This window comes from Macaca fascicularis, chromosome 4 (genome assembly GCF_037993035.2).
Source record: "Macaca fascicularis isolate 582-1 chromosome 4, T2T-MFA8v1.1".
Lineage (NCBI taxonomy): Eukaryota > Metazoa > Chordata > Mammalia > Primates > Cercopithecidae > Macaca > Macaca fascicularis.
Genome location: NC_088378.1, coordinates 129,699,881 through 129,723,537, shown reverse-complemented (window position 1 = coordinate 129,723,537; position 23,657 = coordinate 129,699,881). Strand labels below are relative to the sequence as shown.

Sequence of the window (23,657 nt, the reverse complement as noted above, 5' to 3'; positions counted from 1 at the left end):
AAAAAAAAAGTAAATTTATCTGTTTTCAGATAACATGATCTAATACATAGACAATCCTGGGCCGGGCGCTGTGGCTCACACCTGTAATCCCAGCACTTTGGGTGGACAAGGAGGGCAGATCACCTGAGGTCAGGAGTTCAAGACCAGCCTGACCAACATGGTAAAACCCCATCTCTACTAAAAATACAAAATTAGCTGAGTGTGGTGGTGCGCGCCTGTAATCCAAGCTACTTGGGAGGCTGAGGCGGGAGAATCACTTGAACCTGGGAGGCAGAGGTTTCAGTGAGATGAGATCGTGCCCCTGAACTCCAGCCTGGGCAACGAGAGTAAAACTCCATCTCAAAAAAAAAAAAAGGAAACAAAAAGAAAATCCTAAAGAGTTTGCAAAAAAATTGTTAGAATAGACAAAGTCAGCAAAGCTGCAGGATTCAAAATCAATATGCAAAAATCTGTTGCATTTATATACACTAACAATGAGCAATTCAAAAGGAAAAATTTTTAAATCTCATTAATAACAGTATAAAATACACTTAGGAATAAAACTAACTGAGCAAGTGAAAGACTTGGACGCTGAAGACTATAAAACATTGTGGAAAGAAATTCAAGACACAAATAAATGGAAAGACATCCATGTTCCTGGATTGGAAGACTTGGTATTGTTAAAATGTTAATCCTACCAAAAGCAATCTACAGATTCGATGCAAGTCCTATCAAAATCCCAGCAGCATTTTTCAGAAATAGAAAAATTAATTATAAAACTCATATGAAATTTCAAGAGACCCTGAGGTATTGGTATTTGCACACCAATGTTCATAGCAGCACTATTCATAATAGCCAATAAGTGGAGGCAACCAAAATGTCCATCAATGGATGAACGGATAAGCAAAATGTGGTATACGCATGAGATGCAATATTCAGCCTTAAAAATGAAAGAATTCTGGCCAGGCACGGTGGCTCACACCTGTAATCCCAGCACTTTGGGGGGCCGAGGCAGATGGATCATCTGAGGTCAGGAGTTCGAGACCAGCCTAACATGGAGAAACCCCATCTCTACTAAAAATACAAAAATTAGCTGGGGGTGGTGGCATACGCCTGTAATTCCAGTTACTCAGGAGGCTGAGGCAGGAGAATCGCTTGAACCCAGAAAGTGGAAGTTGCAGTGAGCTGAGATGGCACCATTGCACTCCAGCCTGGGCAATAAGAGCGAAACTCTGTCTCAAAAAAAAAGGGGGGGAAAGAATTTTGACACAAGCTACAACATAAATGAGCCTTGTGGACTTTAGGCAAAATGAAATATGCCCATCGGAAAAAGACAAATACTGTATGATTCCATTTATATGAGGTATCTAAAGAAGTCAAATTCATAGAGACAAAGTAGAATGGTGGTTGCCAGGGACTGGGGAAGAGGATGGAAAGTTTTTTAATGAGTACAGTTTCAGATTTGCAAAATGAAAAACTGTTGCAAAATGAAAAACTTTAGAAGTGTTTCACAACAATGCAAATATATTAAATACTAGTGAACTCTACTCTTGAAAATGAAGGGTTTAAGATGGTAAATTTTATGTTTTTTTTTACCACACATACAAAAAGATAAGCACTAAAACATTTGTCCAATATAAGATCTCTGACCTCAGAGTTTACAATCTCATATAGAAGATGAGAAATAAGTACAAAGAACCTGGATAGGTAAGGCCATCTTAAGGTACCAAGGCAAACACTAAAAGTCTTACTAAGAAGCAGGGTAGACCAGGCACAGTGGGCTCACGCCTGTAATCCCAGCACTCTGGGAGGCCAAAGTGAGCAGATCACCTGAGGTTGGGAATTCAAGACCAGCCTGACAAACATGGAGAAACCTCATTTCTACTAAAAAAAAAAAAAATACAAAATTAGCCAGGCAAGGTGGTGCATGCCTGTATTCTCAGCTACTTGGGAGGCTGGGGCAGGAGAATTGCTTGAACCCGGGAGGTGGAGGTTGCTGTAAGCCAAGATCGCGCCATTGCACTCCAGCCTGGGCAAGAAGAGCGAGACTTCATCTCAAAAAAAAAAAAAAAAAAAAAAAAAAAGAAGCAGGGTGGGTCAGGCAGAGTGGCTCATGCCTGTAATCCCAGCACTTCGGGAGGCCAAGGCAGGTGGATCACCTGAGGTCAGGAGTTCAAGACCAGCCTAGCCAAGATGGTAAAATCCCACCTCTACTAAAAATACAAAAACTAGCTGGCTGTGCTGGTGCACACCTGTAGTCCCAGCTACCCAGGAGGCTGAGGCAGGAGAATTGCTTGAACCCAGGAGCTGGAGGTTGCAGTGAGTCAAGTTTCTGCCACTGCACTCCAGCCTGGGCAACAGAGCGAGACTCTGTCTCAAAAATAAAAAAAAGGAGCAGCAGCAGCATAAACTACAATTCAACTAAGATTCCCCTGAATATACTTCCAGCTAATATGATAATATCATTTGCGAGTTCATTCTATCCCAAGGTAATTTATCCTAACCCAAAATAGGATCTAAACGTACCAGTCAAGATGAATGAGTTCCCCAACCACTAATCTTCAGACTAATCATTTCACTCACCAGGGTAAGATTACTATCTATTTTGTTCTTGGGAAACACTGGTTTCTTTATAAAGAGATTATATGTCTCCAATGTTCTTGGTGTTAAAATACTCTTTCTTGTATGTTGATGATAGCAGATGTTAGTTTAGGTTGGTGTATATGTGTGTGTGTGTGTGTGTGTGTGTGTGTGTGTGTGTGTGTGTACACACACGTGTGTATTTTAAAGATCCATTAAAGCAAAAAGTCTGAGAAACAATGTTTTAAATCAAATCCTCAGAACAAAGCCTTGGAGAGCCTTTTATTTATTTATATTTTGAGACAGGGTCTCACTTTTTTGCCCAAGCTGGAAAGCAGTGGTGTGATCTCAGCTCACTGGAACCTCCGCCTACCAGGTTCAAGTGATTCTCCTGCCTCAGTCTCCTGAGTAGCTGGGATTACAGGTGCATACCAACACGCCCGGCCAATTTTTGTATTTTTTGGTAGAGATGGGGTTTCGCCATGTTGGTTAGGCTGGTCTCAAACTTCTGACCTCAAGTGATCCGCCCACCTTGGCCTCCCAAAGCGCTGGGATTACGGGTGTGAGCCATTGTGCCTGGCAGGAGAGCCTTTTAATCTTATAATTCTATGATTGTAAATGTCATAATTTTCTAGGGAAGAGCTTCTCAAGGTAATAACTGCACTGATGTTGAGCTCTTCTGCTATAGAGACTTTTTTTTTTTTTTTGCGGGGGGGGAGGGGAGGGGCATAGTACTGTTTCTTCATTAAAAGTACTTTTATTGTTCAGGCACGGTGGCTCATGCCTGTAATCCCAGCACTTTGGGAGGCCAAGGCAGGCAGCTCAACTGAGGTCAGGAGTTTGAGACCTGCCTGACCAACATGGTGAAATCCTGTCTAACTAAAAATATAAAAATTAGCCAGGAGTGGTGGTACATACCTATAATCCCAGCTACCTGGGAGGTTGAGGCACAAGAATCACTTGAACCCGGGAGGCGGAGGTTGCAATGAGCCGTGATCACACCACTGCACTCCAGCCTGGGCAACAGAGTGAGCCTCTCTCTCAAAAAAACCAAACAGACAAACAAAAGACAAGTATTTTTATTATTTTTGACCCTTAGTACTCTGCAAAATGATTAAGGAATAAAATTTTAAGCTGTCACTTATAAAACCTGTTTACTGCCACACAATCGGATCCCGTCACTTTAATGCTATAGGTTTATTATTTAAAACTACCTTTTTTCAGACCCTTTTTTCACTCACACCACTGGAAACTCGACACACTTAAGGCTTTAAAAACTTGTAATATTAGGCCAGGCACCGTGGCTCGTGCCTGTAATCCCAGCACTTTGGGAGGCCAAGGCAGGTAGATCACATGAGGTTAGGAGTTTGAGACCAGCCTGGTCAACATGGTGAAACCCCGTCTCTACTAAAAATACAAAAATTAGCCAAGCGTGGTGGTGCATACCTGTAATCCCAGCTACTAGGGGGGCTGAGGCAGGAGGATCACTTGCACCTGGGAGGCGGAGGTTGCAGTGAGCCGAGATCGTGCCACTGCACTCCAGCCTGGGCGACAGAGTGAGACTCCATCTCAAAAAAAAAAAAAAGTAAATAAATAAAAACTTGTAATATTAATAAGCTATTGTAATATTAATCAGTGCTCTCTCAAACATACTTTTTTCCCTTTGCTTTGCATTCTCAAATAGCTGCTATGTGGTAAGTTGAACAAAGATACGCAGAATTTGCAAAAGAAACACTCTGAAGACATGCTAGCATGCAACTTCAAATGACACAGCACCACTGGGGACTCAGAGAAATCACAGAGGCAGATAAGCCTAGGGGGCATTGACAAGCACTTGATGTATTTATTTCTGAAGACAGGATGCCAAGTGCAAACTGTGCCAAACTCAATGCAGACTCCTCCCTTATCCATAGTTTTGCTTTCTGAGGTTTCAGTTACCTGTGGTCTGAAAAACATGAGTACAAGTACAGTAAGATATTTTGAGAGAAAGAAACCACATTCACAAAACTTTTGTCACAGCATATTGTTATAGTTGTTCTATTATTGTTGTTGTTAATCTCTTACTGTGCCTAATTTATAAATTAAGCTTTATAGGTATATATATATAGGAAAAACATGGTATATATAGGGTTCGGTACTGTCTGTGGTGCTGGATACCATGGTACTGAAACAGGCATCCACTGGGAGTTTTGGAAATGTATCCCCTGAGGATAAGGGAAGACTATTGTTCCTGGAGTTTCCAGCTACAAACCAAGGACCAGTGTGTGCAACTGGTAGGGATCTGCTGGCTAGACGGCAACTGCTGGTCAGTGGCTGTCATCTTCAACTACAAAGGATAAAGTGTGGCTATCAACATCTGCATTCTTCAACCAGTTATTTATCTTAGTGCTAAAGTGACAGTTGGCCTTGAGGCATATTTACTCATCTACCTAAAAATAAAACTGGAAGTAAAGGGAAAACACATAAAAAGCTTAATAAAATTTGTATTGAGCATGTTATCTCCTTTCAGCACGTTATCTCCTTTTAACCCTCTTTGTATCTTACTATAGAAAGATCTCATCTGGGCGCGGTGGCTCAAGCCTATAATACCAGCACTTTGGGAGGCCAAGGCAGGTGCATCGCTTGTGCTCAGGAGTTCAAGACCAGCCTGGGCAACATGGCAAAACCCCATCTCTACAAAAAAGATACAAAAATTAGCTGGGCATAGTGGCGCATGCTTGTAGTCCCAGCTCCTCGGGAGGCTGAGGCAGGAGGATCACTTGAGCCTGGGTGGCAGAGGTTGCAGCCACTGCACTTTAGCCTGGGCAACAGAGTGGGACCCAGTCTCAAAAAAATAGTTTGCCTAACCTCATCTAGAATATGAGGAACTCTTCCTTGGTATTCTAATACCTTCTTCACACCCAAGATTATGGCATGCCTAACTATAATTCCTGTTTTCCTTTATCCACCTGATTAGACTCTGAAGTCCTTAAGACCTGGGATAATGAGCCTGTTATTGTTATCTCTGTAACACAGGCATTACATGCATACTTAAAAAGTTCATCAGTAAGTGAGGATTCAATGGATGGATGAATCTCCTGAAGCCACATTTAGTACAGACACAGTCAAAGTGACTTCTCTCTCAGTAGAGCAGCTGCTATACTATTCAACTATGATAATGTCAACCAGCGATTTAGCAGATATCTTAAAGACTGAAGATACAGACAAAATGCAGATAGTGTGTGTGTGTGTGTGTGTGTGTGTGTGTAGCATGTGGCACTGTGTATCAGGTAGCACTTTGCAGTATCCTAAGGGCTCCATCCATATTTAGCCTAGCATTGCTGCTCCATCATTCAGGCATCTTCCTGGCTGCTGAACAAAGTCGGTCCCTAACTAGAGATCTACCAAAACCAAAGGAAAACCCATTCTAAGATGAGAGACTTCCCCCTCATCATAATGGGTATAATAAATATTACCTCTTCCCCAAGGTTGTCATAAAAGAGAGATTTACACAATAATAGGTATCTATGCTTGCCTGCTCCAGCTGCTTTATTCTTTTAAATTAAGTCACAGCATTCATATTATGAGAGCACTGTGTTCCTTATCTTAGTGATAGTTCCCTATCTCAAGATTCCTTCCTCCTTCACCGCTTCCCATATCCCATCAATTCCCAAATCCTATTGATCCTTCCTTATGAGCTTTGACTATTTCTCTCCATCATATCTTTATAATGACCAATCAGGCCCTACATGCTCGGATCCCTTTTTCTCTCTGATCTCATTATTCTTCCTCTCACTTACTCCCCATGAGCCACATTGGCCTCCTCACTGTTCTTCCAACACACCAGGCAATCTCTCATCTCAGACCTGTGCAATTCTGTTTTTTTTCTGCCTATAATGCTCTTCCCTCAGATATCTACATGGCTTGCATCCTCACTTCATTCAGATGTGTGCTTCGATGTTTCCTTCTCAGTAACACCTTCCTTGGTCACTCTATTATAAAATTCCCCACTTAATACTCTCATTTCTTTTCCCAATTTGTTTTCCTCCCTAGCAATTATCGCTATCTAAGCATAGTATGTATTTACTTATGTATAGTCTTTCTCCCCCACTAGACTATAAGCTCCATGAGGGCAGAGAGTTCTATCTGGGTCACAGCTATATCTCAAGCACTTGGAACAGCACCTAGCAGAAGAAACATGCTTAGTACTTATTTTCTGAAGGAATGAATAAAACTACCTCCACATCCATTGCCTCTATTCTAATTTAAACTATCATCAGTTCTAGCCCACATTAGTGTAACTGCCTTTTAATGGGTCTTCCTGCATTCAGCCTAAAACCTAAATATGTCATTCTCACTGCCTTGGGGAGAAAGTCCAAACTCCTCAACATGGCTTGTCTTTCATAGTCTGATCCTGCATACCTCTCTAGCTCATCCCTCTTTCTCTACCCCATGACTATGCTCCAGTTGTTCTAAAGCATTTTAAGTTCCCCAAAGGAACTATTCTCTCTTACTTCTGGGTCTTCCCATAAGCTGCTCCCTCCCCTAGAACATTGTCATCATTCCCCTGGCTATCCATTCCTTCCTTAGCCTGACTCTTACTTATCCACCACATCTTAGTATAGTCACTCCTTCCTCCAAGAAACCTTCCACTACCCTCCAAGGCTGGGTTAAGCATTATCTTCTATGTGCTCTCCGAGCATGTGTGTATACTTTCCCTTATTCAGCATCTACCATGCTGCACTGTAATTTTCTGTCTGCTTGACTGTGTCCCAACTATAAAAAACCTGAAGAAGACACGATGCCGAGAACAGAGCAGGTACCTAATAAATTTTGTTGAAGACCGAATGAATAAACAAATAACGTTCTACTTCAGTGTCCTCTTTGGCAAATTATTAATTGCTATGTCTAAGATTTTTTTACACACAGAGCTGAAAAAATATTCTGATAAAAACTGAGAAAGCTAAAGTAATTTTTAAATTAGAGTTCAAAAAATAAGACAACCTTTCTGATCAAAAAGAATACTTTAAACCATGATGAAAGGGTCCTAAAATAAACTAGAATACCAATGGAAATAGTTGCAGACAATATAAAAAGAAAGTGTGTAACCTGTGTCTAAATGTTGTATATCCTAGAATACTAAATATATTGGTAAGAGCCACTAGCTAACGGTCCCATTTACAGAAGACTGTTATGAATTAGTGGACTAGGCAATGACCATCAATGGCTACTCAACAAAAAGAAAAAAGAGAGACATCCAGATATTAGGTATCTCCTGATGGAAATATACACACTTATTAAGTATTTCTTCCACCAGTGTATCTGATACCACTGGGATACAGTCACCAATATTCAGACTGAAGGGAACTCTACAAGACCAATGACTTAGTTTCTTTAACATATAGCTTGCAAGGAGGGAGGGAGGGAGGTGGGGGGGAGGGAGGGAGGTGGGGGGGAGGGAGGGAGGTGGGGGGGGAAGGAGAGAGGGGGAGGGAGGGAGGGAGGGAGAGAGAGAAAGAGAGAGAGAGAGAGAGGAGGTGAGGCAGGTGAGAGAGAGAGAGAAAAAAAAATCAACTAATTGCAACATTTGAACTTTACTGGGATCCTAATTCAAATCAGCAAATGATTTTTAAAATGAGATAAATGAGGAAATTTGAACACTGACTACTAGATAGTCGACAATATTAAGAAATTACTATCAATTTTTATATGCTTGAAAATTATTGTAGTTTTTTGTTTGTTTTTGAGATGGAGTCTTGCTCTGTTACCAGGCTGGAGTGCAGTGGTGCGATCTCGGCTCACTGCAAACTCCACTTCCCCGGTTCAAGTGATTCCCCTGCCTCAGCCTCCTGAGTAGCTGGGGCAACAGGCATGCACCACCACGCCCGGCTAATTTTTTTTTGTATTTTAGTAGAGATGTGGTTTCACCCTGTTGGCCAGGATGGTCTCCCTCGTGATCCACCTGCCTCAGCCTCCCAAAGTGCTAGAATTACAGGCATGAGCCACCACGCCCGGCCGACAATTATTATTATTTCTTAAAGAACTCATCGGCCAGGCACGGTGGCTCATGCCTGTAATCCTAGCATTTTGGGAGGCTGAGACAGGCAGATTGCCTGAGCTCAGGAGTTCAAGACCAGCCTGGGCTAGATTGTGAAACCCCATCTCTACTAAAATATAAAAATTAGCTGTGTGTGGTGGCACACGCCTGTAATCCCAGCTACCCGGGAGGCTGAGGCAGGAGAATCGCTTGAACCAGGAGACAGAGGTTGCAGTGAGCTGAGATCACGCCACTGCACTTTAGCCTGGGCAACAGAGTGATACTCTGTCTCAAAAAATAATAATAATAATAAAATAAAATAAAATAAAACCAGGGCCAGGTGCAGTAACTCACACCTGTAATCCCAGCACTTTGGGAGGTCGAGGTAGGCAGATCACAAGGTCAGGAGATCGAGACCATCCTGATTAACATGGTGAAACCCCATCTCTACCAAAAATACAAAAAATTAGCCGGGCATGGTGGCGGATGTCTGTAGTCCCAGCTACTCAGGAGGCTGAGGCAAGAAAATGGCGTGAACCCAGGAGGCGGAGCTTGCAGTGAGCCAAGATCACGCCACTCCACTCCAGCCTGGGCGACAGAGCGAGACTCAGTATCTAAATAAATAAATTAATTAATTAATTAAAAAACCCAATACAAGTATAGAACATTAAAATTCTATGAGTATTCTCCCGCTGCTTTCTGTCTCCAGTAGCCTCTCTAGAGGTAACTACTGTTAACTGAGCATCATTCTGGGGCACATTTCCAGGAATATTTTATGCATTTAGAAATATGATGCTTAATGTAAGTTGTATCCTATACGTTATTCTAAATTTTGCCTTTTTTAACTTAATATATCTTAGACATTTTCCCATATATCTGGCTTTACATTGCTCTTTTTTTTTTTGAGACAGAGTCTCACTCTGTCGCCCAGGCTGGAGTGCAGTGGCACGATCTCAGCTCACTGCAACCTCCACCTCCCTGGTTCAAGCAATTCCCCTACCTCAGCCTCCCAAGTAGATGGGATTACAGGTGCACACCACCATGCCCGGCTAATTTTTTTGTATTTTTAGTAGAGATGGGGTTTCACCATATTGGCCAGACTGGTCTCAAACTCCTGTCCTCAGGCAATCCACCCACCTCGGCCTCCCAAAGTGCTGGGATTACAGGCGTGAGCCACCGCACTCGGCCACATCACTCTTTTTAAAGACTGTAGCATATCCTATGATATGAAGTGCATAATGCATTTAACTAGCCCCCACGAGAAGAGAATTATGCCATTTTGGTGTTTCATTATTATAAACAATACACCATAGATATGGTTGGGTATATATCATGGAACACTTACACAAGTGCATCTATGACATAATTTACAGAAAATGAATTGCTGTGTCAAGGGATATACGCTTTTAAATTTTGGATAGAGATCATCAAACTGGCCTCCAAAACGTTACGCTACTTTACACACTACCCCCTAATTACCCACCGGCAGTATTTGAGAATGAATTTCCCTAATACTGGAGACTGATACAACTTTAAATATGTTTCAATAGGACATTTGAAAAATAATATATACATATATTTTGTTTGTACATCTTTATAGTGAATATTGATCTATCTTTTTTCTTTTTATGTGAACTGTCAATTCATGTCTTTTCTTTCCTTTTTTTTTAGACTGAGTCTCGCTCTGTTGCCCAGGCTGGAGTGCAGTCACACGATCTTCGCCTCCTGGGTTCACGCCGTTCTCCTGCCTAAGCCTCCTGAGTAGCTGGGATTACACACCCGCCACCACGTCCGTCTAATTTTTTTTTTTTTCGTATTTTTTAGTAGAGACAGGGTTTCACCATGTTAGCCAGGATGGTCTTAATCTCCTGACCTCGTGATCCGCCCGCCTCGACCTCCCAAGTGCTGGGATTACAGGCGTGAGCCACTGCGTCCAGTCAATTCATGTCTTTTCTATTGGGCTCTCAACCTTGTAAAATTGATTTTGTAAAAATATTTTGTGTTCTAATGAAATCAGAGTACATGGTTTCAAAAGGAAAAGACGGTCCTCAAACTACAGGTTTAAAAATACTAAAAGATCAGCTTAAAAATAAGAGCACATTAAGGAAACAATGTGATTTAATGAACTCAATTTTTTAAATAGTGTATGATATGTTTACAGCACATTCAAATATCAAAAAACAAAGGAATACAGAAGACATGTTAGATGATCATATATTTAACCAACCATAAAATTCACACTTATTTATTTTATTTTATTTTGAGACAGAGTCTCACTCTGTTACCCGGACTGGAGCGCAATGGTGTGATCTCGGCTCACTGCAACCTCCACCTCCCAGGTTCCAGCAATTCTCATGCCTCAGCCTCCAGAGTAGCTGGGATTATGGGCATGCGCTACCACACCTGGCTAATTTTTTTTGTTTTTTATTAGAGATGGGGTTTCACCAGGTTGGCCAGGCTGGTCTCAAACTCTCAGCCTCAAGCAATCTGCCCATCTCAGCCTCCCAAACTGTTGGGATTACAGGCATGAGCCACAGCAGCCTGTAATCTGCTCTCACGCTTAAGCCGGCCTCTCATGCTTAATATTTGAATGTACTAACTGCTCCTTAATTCAGCACTTCTTTCCACCTTCCTCCAGTTCTAGATATGGCACTCCTATTTACCTGATGTGAAAACCTGACTTCCTCTTTAACTCCTTATTCATGTCACAATCAAGTCAGTTACAAAGCCTACTAATTTGTATTCAGAAAGGGGAGTATTAGATCCTAGTCTAGGCTCTCTGTTATGATAGCTCATTTAAGAGTATGAATTCAAATGCCCCCCTTGCTTCTTGACTTCTTGAACCTCGTCACCCTCCCCATTTCCACTGCTATCCCCTTGTCCCAAATCTGTCCTTACACTGCATGCCTGCATTATTACTGTTTTAACTGCTAGTGGATCTTGATGCCTCCAATCTTTCTGGATCTACTACAGTAAATCTTAAGTATTATCATGGTATTAAACAAAAACAGCATTTTCATTCTATACTGATTCTCCTGCTTAAAAACCACATCAGCTATCTGATATCCAATAGCTAGGCACAGTATAACTTAAATTTATTATTTAACTTTCCTGAATTTGTCTTAATGTTCTCACAGAGTTGATGTGATTATATAAAATAATGTATGTGATAGTACCTAGCATATAAAAGGTGCTCAAAAAATTAGATGAACATTAATGTAAATGAATTTTCGAAACCTCAATATTTATTTATTTATTTATTTGTTTGTTTGTTTTTCATTTACCCTCACCCACGTTGAAGTGCAGTGGCATGATCACAGCTCACTGTAGCCTTGATCTCCTCAGGCTCAGGTGACCATCCCACCTCAGCCCTTTGAGCAGCTGCGATTACAGGCATGTGCCACCACACCTGGCTAATTTTTGTAATTTTTTTTTTTTTTTTTTTTGGTAGAGACAGTTTCGCTGTGTCTCCCAGGCTGGTTTCAAATTCCTGGGTTCAATCAATCCTACCACCTCAGCCTCTCAAAGTGCTAGGATTTCCTGAGCCACCACACCTGGCCATAAACCTCAACATAATTTGACGGGATTTTTAAATTAGAGAAAAGACCAAATGTCTAACACAAGTCTTAGTATTTTGCATGCACTTGATAATATATGTTAAACCCTGGGCTTCCAGTAAAACAAAGCAGAATGAATATAGTTACCTCTTTTCTCTCTTAAAATCACAACAAAGGGGTTTTTAAAAGGGCATAAATTCATAAGGACAGAAAAAATAGGGCTGGGCGCAGTGGCTCATGCCTGTAATCCCAGGACTTTGGGAGGCCGAGGCAGGTGGATCACCTGAGGTAAGGAGTTCGAGACCAGCCTGGCCAACATGGTGAAACCCTGTCTCTACTAAAAATACAAAAATTAGCCAGGCATGGTGGCACATGCCTGTAATTGCAGCTACTCAGGAGGCTGAGGCACAAGAATCACTTGAACTCGGGAGGTGGAGATTGAAGTCAGCAGAGATGGCGCCACTACATTCCAGCCTAGGTGACAGAGTGAGACTCCGTCTCAAAACAAAACAAAACAAAAAATCTCCTTTCATACCTTCAATGAAGGGAAGGCCAAAATGCCACCCAATTAAAAAAAAAAAGTTTCTATTAAAGTGTATTTTAAACTTAAAATAATCTTTGGAAAAAAATTTGGGTCATTCATGTTTTAAATGTCAGTTTCTTTTTCCATTAATATTCTAATGGTATTCCAGTTGTCAGTATTTAGAAATGGCTGAAGTTAGTGAGTGATAAGACAGACATCTAGCCAGTGAGCAAAGAGTCTGACAGCCATATTAGTTAACCTTCAAGTCGGTATTAAGTGACTCAATCTAATGAGCCAAGTCATATCTTTTTGTATAAAAGTCTATTAAATAAATTACAGGGTTTGGGGAGCAACTCACCAAGAAAAGAAAATCTCATGCATTTAAGAATATTTTTCTTCAAATAATAAAAAAAAAAGAATAAATTTAACACCCATTGGTATCTCATTTTCTTTTTTTCTTTTTCTTTTTTCTTTATTTATTTTTGAGACAGAGTCTTGCTCTGTCGCCCAGGTTGGAGTGCAGTGGTGCAATCTCGGCTTGTTGCAGTCTTTGCCTCCTGGGTTCAATCAATTCTCCTGCCTCAGCCTCCCAAGTAGCTGGGATTACAGGCACCCGCCATCATGCCCGGCTGATTTTTGTATTTTTTGTAGAGATGGGGTTTCACCATGTTGGCCAGGCTGATCTTGAACTCCTGACCTCAGGTGATCCACCCACCTGAGCCTCCCAAAGTGCGGGGATTACAGGCATAAGCCACCGCGCCCAGCCCTCATTTTCTTTATTTCTTGACAAAACTAGCACTAACTCTGAAAGCAAAACAAGGTAAAATCAACCACAATAATAAGAGGACAGGCCCATCTTTATTGTTACTCTGGGGTTCCACGTAAAATTTGAAAAATCCTAAACCATGTTGTGCCTTTGTTGTGTTTTTATTTATTTTTATTTTTGGAGAGCGGGTCACACTATATTGCCCAGGCTGGTCTCAAACAAACTCCTGGGTTCAAGCAATCCTCTGGCTTCTGCCTTCCTAAATACTGGGATTACAGGTATGAGGCCACCATGCTCGGCTTGTTTTTTTTTTGTTTGTTTGTTTTTTTGTTTTTTGTTTTTTTAAGAGATGGGGTCTTGCTCTATTGCCCAGGCTTAAGTGCAGTGATGTGATTACAGCACACTGTAACCTCGAACTCCTGAGCTCAAGCTATCCTCCTGCCTCAACTTCCTGAGTAGCTAGGACTATAGGTGCATGCCACCATGCCTGGCCTTTTTCTTCCCCCCCAGAGTCAGGGTCTAACTATGTTGCCCGGGATGGTGTAGAACTCCCGACCTCGCCGGGTATGGTGGCTCACGCCTATAATCCCAGCACTTTGGGAGGCCGAGGCGGGTGGATCACGAGGTCAGGAGATCGAGACCATCCTGGCTAACATGGTGAAATCCCGTCTCTACTAAAAAATACAAAAAATTAGCCAGGCATGGGGGCGGGCGCCTGTAGTCCCAGCTTCTTGGGAGGTTGAGGCAGGAGAATGGTGTGAACCCGGGAACCAGAGCTTGCAGTGAGCCAAGATTGCGCCATAGCACTCCAGCCTAGGTGACAGAGCGAAACTCCGTCTAAAAAAAAAAAAAAAAAAAAAGAACTCCTGACCTCAAGCAATCCTCCCACCTCAACCTTCCAAAGCATGCCTTTATTTTTTTTTTTTTTTTTTTTTTTTTTTTTTTTTTTTTTTGAGACAGAGTCTCCCTCTGTCGCCAGGCTGGGGTGCAATGGTGCGATCTCGGCTCACGGAAAAACCTCCGCCTCCCAGGTTCAAGCAATTCTCCTGCCTCAGCCTCCCAAGTAGCTGGGACTACAGGCGCCCACCACCACACCCAGCTAATTCTTGTATTTTTAGTAGAGACGGGGTTTCGTAGTGTTAGGATGGTCTCGATCTCCTGACCCCGTGATCCACCCACCTCGGCCTCCCAAAGTGCTAGGATTACAGGCGTGAGCCACTGTGCCCGGCCCTGTGTGGTGCCTTTTTTAACAATCAAAATTCGCAAAATGTCAAGCCACTCTATCCTCAGCACTCAGCCACTGAGACACACTAGTGCTATCAACTCTGAAATTCCCCTAAAGAGGCAACTGTGTCTAGGCAAAGAACTCAAAGGCTAAAATGGAAGCTGTTAATAGCACATAAGCTCCATGATGGTAGAGATTTTTTTGCTTTAATAGAACAGGGCTAGAACACAGTAGGTGTTCAGTTAATACTGTAAAACAAAAGGTTGAAAGGACATGAAAGGGCCTGTCCAAAGTTGGGAGCAACTCATACAAACAACATTCTGAGTTTGGTACCTATCAGTGGGAGAGACATCATGACTTTCAGCCCACACTGGGATCATTACAATGTTCTGAGATAGAAAGAAACCACAGAGCTTATCACAGCAAATCTAATGAGAAGCGTGGCCTTATTTTACATTTTTGTTAATCTTTTAAAGTCTAGGTTAAGGAAAACAGCTATATTCTCCTATCTGCTTCTGCGTTCAGTCAATTGTACATTATGTAGCCTCTGGAAAACTTCATTGCACACTTGTAAGAGAATGAGGGTAGAAATTCTAGAATTGTTAGGAAAATTGTTTTAACTTCATCAGCCCCTGAAAGGTTCTTGAGGGGCCCCTAGACCACCCTTTAAGACATTGTTTTAAAAGATATGTACAATAAGAGCCATAACTTTCATCAATATTCAGAAGAGATTCTCAAACAAGGGAAAGGGGTAAAAAAACATGGAGAGAAAAAGAGGAAAACATCACTGACTACCTGCAACCATACTCACAGGCGGGCCAAGACATTTGACTAGTGTACTTGTTGTTACTTTAACTGTCGCTCACTCTGTACTTCACCGTATTTTAACAAGAAATGAATTGCTATTTGAAGAAAAGTCAGACCCCAGAACAAAAACCACATACAACACTTCCTCCTAGTTCCTATATAAATGTCAATTGCTAATGCACATTTACTCTTTAGGCCATCACATTCTAATGATATGACCTGTAAGTCACCTTTCTCCTGGCTTTTCCTCTGCTGTACAACTTTCTGCTGTCACTCAAATATTCTTTAACAGGATGAAAGAGCAATTTCCAATTATCAATCAGTTCCAAACTGCTGCGCAGTTCAATCTTTCTGTCTGCATGTTTCTATGAATAGCAGCTAAATGGCAATCTACAAATCAACTCTAATCCCTTCTAAACATATGTTGTTCTTTAGTTAGGTAATTTCTATATACTATAAATGATTCATAATGAAGCAAAACAGCAATATTCATTTAAGCACGGTCAAGAAAAATAATTATTTATGAATAATCATCTCATATCATGTTTCCCATACTTAAAATACAAGATTTCAAATTCTTCTTCACACAGGCAAACAAAACCCAATAGTTACGGTGACTTTTTCAGGAGATATTTGGTTTTTATGTCTTATTTAAATTCTCACAACCATAGTAAACCTTATAAGAGTTATTAACTAGGCCAGCACTCCCTGGTCAATAGCATAGGCCTAGGTTTAAATCCTGAAGCTGCCACTTGCAATGTGACTTTGGGCAAATTAATCAATCTGCACCTCACTTTTCTCAGCTTTAAGATGAAGACAGTAACAGTATCTACCTTATAAGTGACAGGATTAAATGAGATAATAAATAAATGAGTAAGGCACTTAAAACATTGTCTGAGACACAATACATACTAGTAAATGTTAACTTCCGTTTTTATTTATTTATTTTTATTTTATTTTATTTTTGGAGACAGAGTCTCTCACTGTTGCCAGGCTGGAGTGCAATGGCGCGATCTTGGTTCACTGCAACCTCCACCTCCCGGGTTCAAGAAATTCTCCTGCTTCAGCCTCCTGAGTAGCTGGGATTACAGGCATGTGCCACCACATCCATCTAATTTTTGTATTTTTAGCAGAGATGGGGTTTCACCATGTTGGTCAGGCTGATCTCGAACTCCTGACCTCGTGATCTGCCCGCCTTGGCCTCCCAAAGTGCTGGGATTACAGGCGTGAGCCACTGTGCCCAGCCAACTTGTTTTTATATTTTAGCCTTCTAAAATAGCCTCACTATCTATAGTCACAGCAGATAGAATAGTCCATAATAATCTAATCTAATCCAGAGCAATTCAAGAGGGAAATACTAAAAAGAGATTACTGTTTCTCTCTGTTTTGTTGCTGTTGTTTTGAGACAGAGTCTTGCTCTGTCACCCAGGCTGGAGTGCAGTGGCGCAATCTCAGCTCACTGCAACCTCTGCCTCCTGGGTTCAAGCAATTCTCCTGTTTCAGCCTCCCAAGTAGCTGGGATTACAGGCATGCGCCACCACGTCTGGCTAATTTTTGTATTTTTAGTAGAGATGGGGTTTCATCATATTGGTCACGCTGGTCTTGAACTCCTCACCTCAGGTGATCTACCTGCCTCGGCCTCCCAAAGTGCTGGGATTACAGGCGTGAGCGACCACGCCTGGCCTGTTTCTATTCCTAGTCTTTTTTTTTTTTGAACACTGAGATAACAGGAAACAATAAAAATAGATTACTGTTTCTAAGTGTTCTTCCTTCTTAAAATAGTTAATTGTCTATACCACCTAAGAAAGTGCTGACAAGCCATACAAACAGTATCAGAAATATGATCAAAACTACTATGATTCTAGCCCAGGTACAGTGGTGGGCACCTATAGTCCCAGCTACTCAGGAGGCTCAGAGAGGTGGATCACTTGAGTCTAGGAGTTAAAGGCCAGCTGGGTAGTACAGCAAGACTCTGTCTCTTTAAATTAAATAAAAAATAAAATAACTACTATGATCCTGTGTGTAAAAAGGAAAAAAAAAAAAAAAAAACAAAACTTCAGGCTGGATGCAGTACCTCATGCCTGTAATCCCAGCACTTCGGGAGGCCGAGGTAGGATCACTTGAGGCCAGGAGTTCAAGACCAGCCTGGCCAACATAGCGAGATTCCATCTCTACTAAAAATACAAAAATTAGCTGGGCACGGTGGCACACACCTATAATCCCAGCTAGTCAGGAGGCTGAGGCACAAGAATTGCTTAAACATGGGAGGTGGAAGTTGCAGTGAACCAAGTCTGCACCACTGCATACCAGTCTGGGAAAGAGAGGAAGATTATCTCAAAAAAAAAATAGAGGCCGGGTGTGGTGGCTCACGCCTGTAATCCCAGCACTTCGGGAGGCCGAGGCAGGCGGATCACGAGGTCAGGAGATCGAGACCATCCTGGCTAACACGGTGAAACCCCGTCTCTACTAAAAATACAGAAATAAAATTAGCCTGGTGTGGTGGCGGGTGCCTGTAGTCCCAGCTACTCGGGAGGCTAAGGCAGGAGAATGTCGTGAACCCAGGAGGTGGAGGTTGCAGTGAGCTGAGATTGCGCCACTGCACTCCAGCCTGGGCTACAGAGCAAGACTCCATCTCAAAAAAAAAAAAAAAAAATAGAAAAGAAAAAAAACTCAAGAAGGCACATCCTTCAAAATAGATTGACAGAAACACAACACAGCATTTGACATAGCTATCTAGAAACAAGAGAATTGTGTATCCTGCTTTACAAGACACCTTTACAGGCAAGATGAACCTATGTTAGCCTGAAGATAGTTGTTTATTTATAAATAAATATCATATTTTTTTTTTTTTTTGAGACGAAGTCTCGCTCTGCCACCCAGGCTGGAGTACAGTGGCCAGATCTCAGCTCACTGCAAACTCTGCCTTCCGGGTTCACGCCATTCTCCTGCCTCAGCCTCCCAAGTAGCTGGGACTACAGGCGCCTGCCACCTCGCCCGGCTAGTTTTTTGTATTTTTAGTAGAGACGGGGTTTCACCGTGTTAGCCAGGATGGTCTCGATCTCCTGACCTCGTGATCTGCCCATCTCGGCCTCCCAAAGTGCTGGGATTACAGGCTGAGCCACCGCGCCCGGCCTATAAATATCATATACACCATAAGATATACAGTAAAAGGTAAAGGTATAGAACTTTATTCTCACACATAGTCTAGCAGCATACTTAGAGATGAAGTCAAAAAGAAAATTTTTCATGAAAAAAACTAAAAAGCTTTTGCCACCATGTTTAACCTTATCTGAGATGGTTTAACTCTTAGAATGTATCAGAGAAAAATTTATGTGTAGATGGCTGGTACATAAAAATGCTAATTGGGATACATATGAGAATCATAGTTAACATTTACTGAACACTTACTTCGTTCCAGACATTATTTCAAGTTTTTTATATGGATTAACAAATCAATTGCTATGAGATAGCATTTTATTGTCCTCACCTTATATCCAAGGAATTGAGGCACAGAGATAACATGCCCAAATGTCAAGTTAATAGTGACTGGTTAAAAATGGTCTGGCTCCAAGTCCATGTTTTTAACCACTAGGCAAAGAAGGTTGCACAAATACATGCCATATACTTATAGATTCTGGGAGGAGGGTAAGATTCAGGTAGAGAATTGTAGTTATCTGGTAGTTTTAAATTATTGACATGAATGTATAAACTTGCATAATTTAAAAAAATTTTATATCTCATAAACTTAGTCAAACCTTTTACTGGGCTTTCTGTAGAATCCCATTTCTTTAAGAAGGTCTTACTCTGTTGCCCAGGCTGGAGGGCAGTGGAATGATTATACTTCGCTGCAGCCTCAGTTCCCTGGGCTCAAGCAATACTCTCACCTTAGCCTCCCAGGTAGCTAGCCATCACACCTGGCTTTTTATTTATTTATTTTTTGGTACAGATGAGGTCTTGCTATATTGCTCAGGCTTGTCTAGAATTCCTGGTCTCAGCCAGGCGCAGTGGCTCACACCTGTAATCCCAGCACTTTGGGAGGCACATCCCAGCACAAGGTGGGCAGATCACTTGAGGTCAGGAGTTTAAGACCAGCCTGGCCAACACCATGAAACCCCGTTTCTACAAAAATTAGCCAGGGGTTGTGGCAGATGCCTGTAGTCCCAGCTAGTTAGGAGGCTGAAGCAAGAGAATTAATTGCTTGCACCCGCGAGGCAGAGGTTGCAGTGAGCTGAGATCACACCACTGCACTCCAGCCTGGGTGACAGAGCAAGACTCCATCTCAAAACTAAATAAATAAATAAAAGAATTCCTGGCCTCAAGTCATCCTCCCACCTCAACCTCCCAAAGTAGAATTATATTTGATTACCACCAGACACACATCTGCACTTGCTCAAATGAACAGGATCCCCGTGGTGGGACGAACATAGCAAATGATAGCATTTGGAGAAAAAGAAGGGGTAGATAATTATTCTTGACAGGTCATGACAGATATGAGCTCTGTCTTGCCACCAATAAGTTTCAAGACCTATCCTAGACTTGTTTTAGTATGGTTGCTGGTCTTTAGATCCCATTTTAACTTCAAATATGGCTGTGTCCCCTTATAGCTTAAGTTAATTCGTGGTACTAAAAAATTCACAAGGTTAAGATGAAAGTAAGCGGTGAAAGTTCAGAATGGAGTAAGACAAACAGTAACTGATCAGTTACCCTCATAGTATGCCAACCTCAGCCACACATAATACTATTATTACAAATAGCTTTCATTAATAATGTTTTATTACAGTTTTTATTTCTTACCCATTAAACAAGTTTTTTCCATCTTCTTCCATATTATTCCACAGTCATTGGTTAGGTTTCCTCTTCTCTATTACCTACAAGTGGGAAACCATCTGTAAGGCTGGGCTAATACACGGCAAGAAAAAAGCAATTTCATGAATTGTAATTACAAATTCAAAAAAGGACCAGTATATTACAATGTATTAAACTCCCGACAAGTCCTTAAAACTGATGTAAGAGTGAAAAAAACTGTGATCTTTCTTTTTAGCTAAGAGTAACCGAAGAGTCAGTCACTTATGGGTAGACTGATCAATGGAAGTATTAAAGGTTTACTTCCTGAAAAACGCACTTCTGCATTTATTTTAGGTCTTAAAAATTACACATTATATTTGCATACAATCTGAAACTCAGAAAAGAAACACACAAATTCATGGTAACAAAAATACCTGAATATCAAAAGCTAAAATTATTTTAGCGTAAGTGAAATATAAAATAACAAGATGGAATGAGGTGACTCTTTTGTGCTAAGTGGGTTTATGACCTATATGTAAGCGGCATGCTTCTTTAAAAGCGGTATATATTCTGTACACAAGGACAATATATTAGCCAAAGACATCTAGAGTTTATGATTTGGACAAATTACATGTATAAGAATGTTTAAGGTTTCTGACACTTTTTCAGGAAGCAGGACTCAGTATTAAGCTTGAGATCGGCAAGCTGGGCCACCACTGTAAGAGGAAAGAAGATTCTCTATTGTGTCACCCTAACAGCTAACACAGATTTCCTCTTGGAAGAAACTTTAAGAAAATATGTTCCCGGCCAGGCGCCCGCCGCCCTGTCTGGGAAGTGAGGAGCGCCTTTGTGCGCCTGCTGTGCAACCCTCCAAGTGTGAAGTGACAGCCTTATGTGTTATCTTTCTGCCCTTAACAAGTTTGCATTATCGACATTAAAATTTACTTTTTAATTAAAAGTTTTATAATTGGAGAATATATATTTTTTTTAAAAAAAAAGAAAAAAGACAATATGTTCCCGGCTGGGTGCGGTGGCTCATGTCTGTAATCCCAGAACTTTCGGAGGCCAAGACGGGCGGATCATGAGGTCAGGAGATCAAGACAATCCAGGCTAACATCTTGAAACCCCATCTCTACTAAAAATACAAAAAAAAAAAAAAAAAAAAAAAAGCAGGGCGTGGCGGCAGGCACCTGTGGTCCCAGCTACTCCGGAGGCTGAGGCAAGAGAATGGTGTGAATCCAGGAGGCGGAGCTTGCAGTGAGCTGAGATCATGCCACTGCACTCCAGCCTGGGCGGCAGAGTGAGGTCCATCTCAAAAAAAAAAAAAAAAAAGAAAAGAAAATATGTACCCATAATATGGGCTCCCATCACTCATGTACAGTTCCCTTGGAGTAGGTGGTTCGCTGCCGAGTGGCTGGCTGTCAAGATCCTAGAATGGTTGTCAAGAAAGGGAAATTGCTCTGCATTAGACAGGGAAGAATTCGGTTTTATATCGCTGAAAGGAATGGGGAGAAGAATGAGGAGGAGAGGGAAAGAATAAGAAGAAAAGAGTTAGTATAATGGAGCAGAGCCGGGATTAGGTGGGGGTGAAGCTCTTGGGTCAAGGGAGGTCTGAAAACATTTTAAGAACAGGAATGTTTTACTAGGGAAGTTGTTTACATTAATGCAAAGTAAGGCTCACTCCACCTCTATTTTGCCCCTTTCTTTAGGTAGGTACACATAATCTGCAAATGCCCTGTGTGAATAGTGCCTTTCTGAAAATCAAAGAGGGAGCCAAGTTTCACATGTGGGTGCACTATGGTGCAAATCAGTGGCATGAGGCCAGAAAGTAGGTCCCAGGAAGCATAAGAGGTTACAAGATCATGAAACCCAGCAAATAAATATTTTTAGGGAAAGCTTACAACTTCTAGTTCTAGGTTGGGGGTTCTGAGGCAACCATATCCATGAAAAGCTAAGATGACACTTTATGGATAGGGGTTTCACATCCATAAAATGTCCCTCAAATGACCCTACTTTCAATATAAGAACACCAAAAAATTTAAAGTTAACTTAATTACATTTAAAACCAAGTTATTCCAATTAATTTGGGATGCTCCCTCAAAGCTGACTATAATAATCAGTTCCATACCAAGTAGCACCTAGGATATGTACGTAACCATATGGAGTTTAGGCTTAAAGCCCTAGGCAAGTTATATTAATAAATGTGAAGATTAGCAACTTCAATAATTACGATGGTAATCTTGAACACTGGGAAATTATAATAAATCAGCTCAATACTGAAAAGTATTAATAAGATTCCACAGTTCAAATATTTTCTATCCAGGTCCCACTTATATCATTTACACTACTGCAATATACTTTTAAATGGGTGGGAACTGAAATTACAGACATAAAACAAATCACTACAGTAGGAACTAACTAAAAATGTGGATGACATTCCTTTAAACGGTCATTAGAAAGGAAGTTCCCAAAGTTAGGAGGCCATATTCCAAGCTTACCTGTTACTGAAACATGCTGAACTCTCAGGGGCTGTCTGGCTCATGCAAGAAAAGAGCACATGATGTGGAGTAACAGAGACCAGTCATCATCATGGTGTCCATTTATTACAAGACCTTCCTTAACTTCTCCGAGCCTGTTTTCTAATCTACTTCACAGCACTGGTGTAAGGAATAAATGAGAACGCAAGTAAAACACCAGTGTACTGCCTGGCACATAGCTGATGATCAACAAAGGTTTAATTCTCTTCCTTTATCTACCTTTGGTTTAAAGCAATTTTCAGGGCTTGAAAAGGAGAAAATCCATTCTTGAAACCTTACCCAATTTACTCTTATTCTGCCAAATAATAACAATGATGATGATGGTGATGATTATTATTATAGCCAGCAACACTGATAACAGTGTTTAATGTGTGCCAGAAACACAGTTAAGTGCTGTTACATATATTAACAAATTCAATCCTCACAACAACTGTGAGGTAGATATTTTTATTCCAATTTTACAGATGAGGAAACTGTGGCATACATAAGTTCCACAGCTAATAAGTGGCAAGGCAAGGATTCAAACCCAGGTTTCTGCTCTTTAGAAATATACCAGGCTGGCCGGGCGCGGTGGCTCAAGCCTGTAATCCCAGCACTTTGGGAGGCCGAGACGGGCGGATCACAAGGTCAGGAGATCGGGACCATCCTGGCTAACACGGTGAAACCCCATCTCTACTAAAAAATACAAAAAACTAGCCGGGCGAGGTGGCGGGCGCCTGTGGTCCCAGCTACTCCGGAGGCTGAGGCAGGAGAATGGCGTAAACCCGGGAGGCGGAGCTTGCAGTGAGCTGAGATCCGGCCACTGCACTCCAGCCTGGGCGACAGAGCCAGACTCAGTTTTAAAAAAAAAAAAAAAAAGAAAAAAGAAATATACCAGGCTGG

The 23,657-nt window shown here is 41.5% G+C and overlaps 1 protein-coding gene across 25 annotated transcripts in view; it reads right to left on the bottom strand.

The window, feature by feature from the left end:
• The window catches only part of USP49 (ubiquitin specific peptidase 49), a 104,522-nt gene that overhangs the window by 57,635 nt on the left and 23,230 nt on the right, over positions 1-23,657 (bottom strand). For 11 of the 25 annotated variants that reach the window (XM_074038080.1, XM_015449407.4, XM_074038088.1 and 8 more), the window contains one exon: positions 20,248-20,321. The exons of 3 other annotated variants lie outside the window; for them this stretch is intronic. The gene's annotated coding sequence lies outside the window, so the exon portion shown is untranslated. Of the gene's footprint in view, positions 1-20,247; positions 20,322-21,587; positions 21,668-22,736; positions 22,896-23,657 lie in introns of those variants that run through there. 11 more of the 25 variants (XM_045390851.3, XM_074038077.1, XM_045390850.3 and 8 more) reach the window with 3 other exon arrangements.